Source organism: Chiloscyllium punctatum, chromosome 44 (assembly GCF_047496795.1).
Source record: "Chiloscyllium punctatum isolate Juve2018m chromosome 44, sChiPun1.3, whole genome shotgun sequence".
Taxonomy (NCBI): Eukaryota; Metazoa; Chordata; class Chondrichthyes; order Orectolobiformes; family Hemiscylliidae; genus Chiloscyllium; species Chiloscyllium punctatum.
In genome coordinates, this window is record NC_092782.1 from 36,792,205 (window position 1) to 36,800,044 (window position 7,840).

Sequence of the window (7,840 nt, forward strand, 5' to 3'; positions counted from 1 at the left end):
GAAACCAATTTAGTATCCATTAAGGATGCCAGCATAGCAGTAAATTTCACATAGCAGTTCTCAGAGCTGCTTTCAGACTTCTCAAGAATTTAGGTTAATGGAAAGATCCTTGAAGCAGGGACATTGCCCTTTTAAATGAGGAAGGTAAGATCCTTACAGTGAAAGAATAATTAGTCAAGATACCACAGCTGCACATTTATAGTTCTGTAATGAATATTCACTTACGTAGTGATTATACAGCTGCAATTGCAAAACATCACCTACTCAAGCAAAAATTGCTTTGTTTATCTAGTTGGTATCTGAATTGGCCTCTTTTGGAATATATATTTTTCTTTGAACAGACTAGAACCTGAGGAGGTTACAGGTACTTTAGACTTTTGGGTCCATTTTAAAAAGTCATTCTAAACAACACCATCAAGCATCAAGACTGTAAGACAAAGTGGAGACAGTGGACTTCCCCAAATTCAGGAGTGCCTGGAAAACAAGTACATTCCATTAATTAACCTGTATTTTAACCACCTGTAATTTACTGCTATCTGACAACCTTGCCATGCAGCTAATGTTGTTGAGCGGGAATAAAGATGAAAGAGTTGGATTAATAAACTATCAGTCACTGACCTTGACAGATGTGGGACCAATAAATGGATTGTTACTGCTGATATTCCAGATTGGGTGGGAACGATAGATGGAAATGGAGGGCCACATTCATCTTGACAGTCACTGGTGGTGTTTTATGAACAAATGAAGTAGGAGCAGAAATAGACCATCTGGCCCCTTGAATCTGCTCCACCATTTAATAATGTGATGACTGGTTTGTGTTCCGAATTCCATGTTCTTATCTAATCCAAAAATATTTCATTCCCCTGCCGAACAAGATTCTATTTACTTCTGCCTTAAAAATATTTAATGACACCCCTTCAAAGGCAGAGAGTTCCAAAGATGCACCTGACAGAAAATAAATTCTCCTTATATTTGCACCAAAATGGTGACTCCTAACTTTAAGACTGTGATCCCTAGTTGTGGATTGACTCACAAGAGGAAATATCCTTTCTATGTCCACATCTATGTCCATTCAGGAGTTTATACACTTGAATTAAGTCACTCCACTCTCTTCTAAAATCCAGTGGAAACAAACCCAGACTGCCTGACCTATCTTCATAAAACAAACCACTAATTCCAGGTAGCAATCAAGTAAACCTCCTTTGTTCTATCTCCTATGCATTTACAACTATCCTGCAAACAAAGAAATATAAGAATTTGCAGTAAAATAAGGCCAACCGCCCTTCAATCCTGTTCATGAATGATTTATTAGTTCTCAAAGTTCCACATTCCTAACTCTCTATGCTAATCTTTAAATTCCTTATTTAACAAGAATCTTTCTCTCCATTAAAAATGTTCAGTGAACCTGTCTCTACCGCCTTCTGAGCAAAAGATTTCTGAAGTTACACAACCCTCTGAGAAAAAATAATTGCCCTCATATCTGTCTTAAAAAACAGAATTCCTAAGTTTAAAACAGTGGCTGCTAGTTCTGGTCACAAGAAGAAACATCCCTTCCATGTTCTCTTTGCCAATAAGGAAACCAGTAGTGCACACCATGATCATGATGTGGTCTCACCAATGCTCTGTACAGCTATAGCATATTATCCTTTCTTTTGTGCTTAGTTCCACTCCTAATCAAAAAAGAATCCCATTAGCCTTCTTGATTACCTACTGTACCTACATATTAACCTTTCTTGTGATTCAAGCTCTAGAATACCTAAGTCCGTCTGTACCTCAGAATTTCATACTCTTTCTCCTTTTAGGTAATGCTCTTTTTTTTGTTCTTCCTGCCAATGTGAACAACTTCATGTTTTCCTGTATTATACTCCATTTTTGTCCTCTCACTCACCCTTTTGTATCTGTTTGAAACCACTAGTACATACTTTACAACTTATCTTAGCGTTGTTTGCAAATTTGGCCATCACGCCTTTGCTTCCTTCATCTAAGGAACTGATTTAAATTGATGCACCAGCATAGACCCCTGTATAAACCACTCATCACATCTTGCCAAACTAATAAAGCCCCATTTACCCTCTGTTTTCTGCCAGCCAGCTAATCTTTATCCATTAACGTATTACCCCATTATACCATGCACTTTTGATTTCTACAAAAACCTTTGATGTGTGACCTCACCTCCAAGTATAGTATGTCCACAGGCTCCCTTTTATCCACAGCATACTTAGAGTTATACAGCCATTGAGATGTACAGCATGGAAACAGACCCTTTGGTCCAACTCATCCAAGCTATAGGGAGAGGCTGAATAGCCTGGGTATATGAATAGGAAGGGTTTAGAGGGATATGTACTTCTTCAAATAATTCCCCTTGACAAAATGATGCTGATTCTTCCTAATTACACTGAGTTTTTTTTTACAGTGTTGGAGTGAGTGACTGGGACAAATAATGTAAAAGAAAACAAAAACAAAGTGCAGGTATGAATCGACAATAAGAAATGGTGCAACCCAATACCTAGGCCTTGTTTGATAGCTGCTATAGAGGAGGTAGTGCTACAACAAATGCCTGTAAGAAGGATGTATCTCTTTGTTGCTTCAGGACATCATTCCCATCAGTCAGGAATCCAGCATTTCTGGGAGGGGGTGTTTTTTAGTGTAAGGCACCATGTAACTAAATTGCTATTGGCTCTGCCAATCATGCTAAATGTTAGATGGTGGTTTCTGTAGAGGTTACCATAATTTGTATCATTCTGTAAAGATATTTCTAAACTATCATTGTCAGAAATGTGTGATTATGACACCAGATATTGTGGTACTTTTGCAGTTGTGGTACATCAGACTATTCTAGTTATTTTTCACCATAACATACCTGTTTTCTGATCAATGAAAGCATGATAGACAGGAGCTGTTTAATTTAACATACTTTTAATATCATTTCATCAAAATTTTAATTTTGATTTCTGAACTTGAGACATGAGTTTTGTGCGTCTAAGTAGTTAATTATGAACTTGTGGGTATCTTTGCCATGGTAATTTATTTTGAAACAGATTAGTGAGTAGTTTTGAGAATAAATGGGTTTTTATTTACGTTACATCTAAGCAAGGAAAACAATTGAGCATGAAAATTTCCATTAGAATACTTTGCATTTTTTAAGCTTAGGAATTGTATACAGCTTGAGAAAAATGTGTTCTGTGTTCTTGTTTTCAGTTTACGGGCAGTTCTTTTGAAGTCCTTTGATGAGCAGCGATATATGAAGCAGTGCTCCTCGGAAAAGGAGAGGATAGTAAAACTAGATTACCTTACAGTAAGGAGGTTAGTGATGGTGTCAAACAAAACATATTTGGATAAAAGCATGAAGAGATTATTTGAAGTTGAACACATTTAAACTCAGGTGTATGACAGCTCCAGGGAAAGGCTATCAGATTTTTCAGTCTGGAAATTAAAGTCAAAGTTAAGTTAAGCTTATCAAAGTGTTAGAAAAAGATTTTTTTCTCACTGGTATGAATACTATACAAGGCGTGCTTTCATATAATTTCAAAGGAGTATTTTTGGGAATCTATAATGGAGTGTTTTGGGATTAATGCAATTATATTGCAACTATGTGTTTCAAAATCTTTACATGCATATTATAGGTAAACAGTTTGATCTATTTTACCTTATCTTCAATGCTTTTGCTTAATAAACTGTAGTTTTATAGTTAAAATCTGCAACATTCCCTGCTTATGTTTCAGTGAGATCACCTTGTTAAAGCCAAACAAACAAAATTATGATCCATCATATGTTTGGGATTTGAACTCGAAATTCCTAGAACATGAGCCTGGCACTATAGATTGCTATTGGTATCAGTGACTATATCACCATTTCCTACCAACACATGCAAACCTCTGTCAGTAAGTATATGGATCTGTGGTTGGGCATAACACATCTTTAAATGATGTTATCAGGTAACTCCTTCTGAAAAACGAGCATTTCCACTGGGAAGCTCACTGTGATCAGTAAAAATGTTGAGCACAAAAATTAGTGCAACAGAACAACTGATTTTGTTTTAAAGCTGCCAAAAGAAAAAATGGTCAACATGAGTATGAAATACACATATGAATACTTCTATACTATAAAATAAAGTTCCATATACCTATTGTATTCTAAAACTTCATATGGGTATAATTATAATTTGATATATATGCATTGGAAAAAATACAAGTATCAATCCCAACCCTTCCTTCACACCAGAGTCCTGTTCTTGCTATCCAAACTGAACGGATATTATTAATGTCCTGGCATAGCAGATAAGAGCCAGAAGCAGACCTGAAAGGTGGCAGAATACCATCAACATGAAATGGGGGAAGGGAGAAGGAAAGAAGGAATAGTGTTCTCTGAATCTGGGTGAAGTGTCAAGATGGATGCCTGTTTCAAATGGAGGTTTTTTTTTCTGGGGGTTGTGGTGGTGGTTGTTGGGATTGGGGAGGAAGGTGTTGAGGGGCATATTGCCTTCCAGAAATGAAGAATGAAGATTGCTGCCTGTGATACCTGAATGAACAGTGAGAAAACAACTTCTCATTTTTTTCAACAGGGAGGATCAATAAATGTGCAAGTTAGCCCAAAGGTTTTTCACAAGAAATAAAGGAAACCTTCAACAACACAACCTTTTACACTAATGGCATGCATGTGCTCCACTGGTATATATTCAAAGCTAGTTCCAAGTTTTCAGCTTTGTAAGTTTTTATTTAATTTCCAGGTTGGCAGATAAGATTTTCCTGCTCCTCAAATGCTGCCTGAACTGCTGTGCTTTTCCAGCACCACTCTAATCCAGAATCTGGTTTCCAGCATCTGCAGTCATTGTTTTTGCCTGGCAGATAAGATACTTAAGTAACTGGATTAGTGGTGCTGGAAGAGCACAGCAGTTCAGGCAGCATCCAACGAGCAGCGAAATCAACGTTTCGGGCAAAAGCCCTTCATCAGGAAAGTTTAGTTCCGAGACTAATGAAGGAAAGTCTGCTGAAAGAACTCAGATTAAACTTTATCAATATGAGAGACTAATTTGATGTTGCAAGACCAAATTTACATTAACAAGATTTTTTGGACTCTTTATGTTTGGTTAGTTTTCTAGAACAGATTTAATAATGTCAGTAGGATGTACAATGATGACATAAAATGAATTATGTTATTGTCACATTAGCAATTTTATTCCTGTTTCACTTGCTGTTTTCTTGCTTTCACTTATGAAATAAGAATAATATTTCTTTATTAGATAGGTGCCCCTTCAGTCGTCTTCTTATTCTGCTTACAGTACATTATTCTGTAACTCACTTTCAATATTGAGACAAATGCTTAGTTGAGCTAACATTTGTTTTTTTTAACCAAGACTTCTGAAATATTGTTAATGCTGAGAAATTTCTAGTGTACTCAGGCAAATCAATTCACTGTACACTACATCTGTAATTAAATAAATGTTTTCAATCCACTAGATGTCAGTGTTTCAACTTATTTTATCCCCTTAACAAACCAGATTGAACTGAGTTACAATGTACTCCAAACTATCCGGAGGCATTTGGCGCAAATCTATTACATTTAAAGGTATTGTAGATCGATCAACAAACTGAGATTTTTGAAAATTCAAAAGCATTTTCATTTTCTTGTGAACATGTTTTTACAACAACATATTTTGTGTCAACATGAATTGGATAATTGAGCATCAATTGTTCTGTTTAAAATAAAATTCTTTGGATATTGTTCTTTAACCCACTCACAGTGAAGGAGAATATGCATTTTGTGACCCATATACATGCCAGTTCTCAGCTTTTGAAATTAACAGAAACTTTTTCAAGCCACTTGTCACATTGTCAGCAATTCAAAGTGAAACAGTTATTTTCCACTGGGGTTGGAGGTTGCCAAATAATTTGATGAGTTGGAAGTCAGTTTGAGAATAATCAGGTCAGATCATTTAATATCTTCATTAAAATACTGGAGAGAGGAATATTATACCACTGTGTAAACCATTTGCTATTATGACTCAAACAATTCATAGTTTGATGTATAGTAAGGTTGGATGGCCTTTTAGAGCCTTCATTTTCTGTTGCAAATCATTGAAATGGGATCTGCTGCTAGTTATGCTTGTCCCTGTGCAGTTAGTTTTCTAAATTCTTCCTACTGAAAAACGCTGAAAGCAGGTTCTGACAATGTCACAATAATGGAAACTGGGAATCTGGGACTTGAATGAATAGAGCAGGAAATTGGCTATCTCCTTAACCGATTACAATGAAGGACAGAGAAATTGACAGCATGAGGTCTGAGAAGACTAAAATAAAGTGGATTAATTCACTGTCAAATCAGATACAGAGAGACATAGAGGGGAATAGGTGAAAGAAAGATTGGATTAAGAGAGAGAGTATTTTTAAATGGTAATTTTAAACTTTATATTTTTAAAAATCTCCAACAATAGTTGAAACTTAAGTTTGAAAAGGAGATTTCATACACATAATAGTTAAGTTGCAATGCCAAATACAAAACCAAATAGTCAGTAAATAACACATTGTGTGGCTGTAAGGGTACTTGAAATGGCATGAATTAGCAGAAACCTGTCACTATCCAATGCACTTGAATGCCAAGACAAATAATGAGATACAGTTTTGACAAAGCTGATGGTGGAGCTGTGCAACTCACCAGAAATCTTTTAATTTTTGAATTTAAACATAAATCTGCTGCATGGATAAAGCTGCTGTTTCCTTGGTGCATAAATAATAGCAAGTATCATCAATCTTATCTCAACAGCAAAATCTAGCGAAGAGAGGTTAACATTTGTGAGTCGTTCTTGGCTGTAAGGTTTTGTTTCAATTATATTTACTCTCTCCCTACTTTAAGATAAAGTGTCTATGCTTAAAATAGACAATCTAACGCATCTACAATCTGCCATCCACACCTGCTCTGAGCTATATGGGTTTCAGGAGAGATACAGATGTAATATTGAGTCAATTTTATCTTGTGTATCTAAAAACGCACTGCCGGTTAATATCTCAATTGAAGTGCCTTGAATTACTAATATTTTCTGAAATCTGAGCACTGAATTGATTTTTTTTTAAAATATGATGCTTTTTACTCACTTCTTTCTTTCTTCTAACAACAAAAGAAGTAGCATTTGTTGGTCATAAAAAAATTGTGAAATACAAATTTCAGAATTGTCTTGTTCAATGGCCAAATAACCATTGCCATCAGATAATTAAAGGAAAATTTAGTACAAGTGCAGTTTTTTGACCTTTCTCAGTAAAACAAGTTGGATAAATGGAGGTGAATGATCTAGGAAACATCAAGAACTAGATCATATAGCTTTGATGTGTATTCAGCACATCATTATGTGAAATCTCTTCTCCAAAGGATAATTTTATATGGCTAACAGATAGGATTCAACCTGATGCCTCCTTTGGCTAAAAGCATGATGTGTTGAATTTGATGGAGTTATTTTATCCATGAGGCTGAGTGGGTTTCCTCGGCTGCATTAATTGCTGTTCCCACTCCTAAGACATGTATCAAATCCAATTTTCACACTATCTGACTGCATGCAATTCCTGGAAGAACTCCCCACTCAAAAGGAAATCTGCTCCGAGACCAGCATCCCCTGTGTCCAAGCCATCTTTGAATGCCTGTCGTTCACCTGGAGCAGCACTGGCAGCTAACCTGATGAAGGGTGCTGCCTGAAACATCAACTCTCCTGCTCTTCTGATGCTTGACCTGCTGTGCCTTTTTCAGCTCCATATTTTATCGACTCTGATTTTCCAGCATCTGCAGAACTCACTATTTCCAAGCTATCCTGCTCAGTCATGTAAACAATGAGGAGAGAATGCAGAGAAAGGGGGGC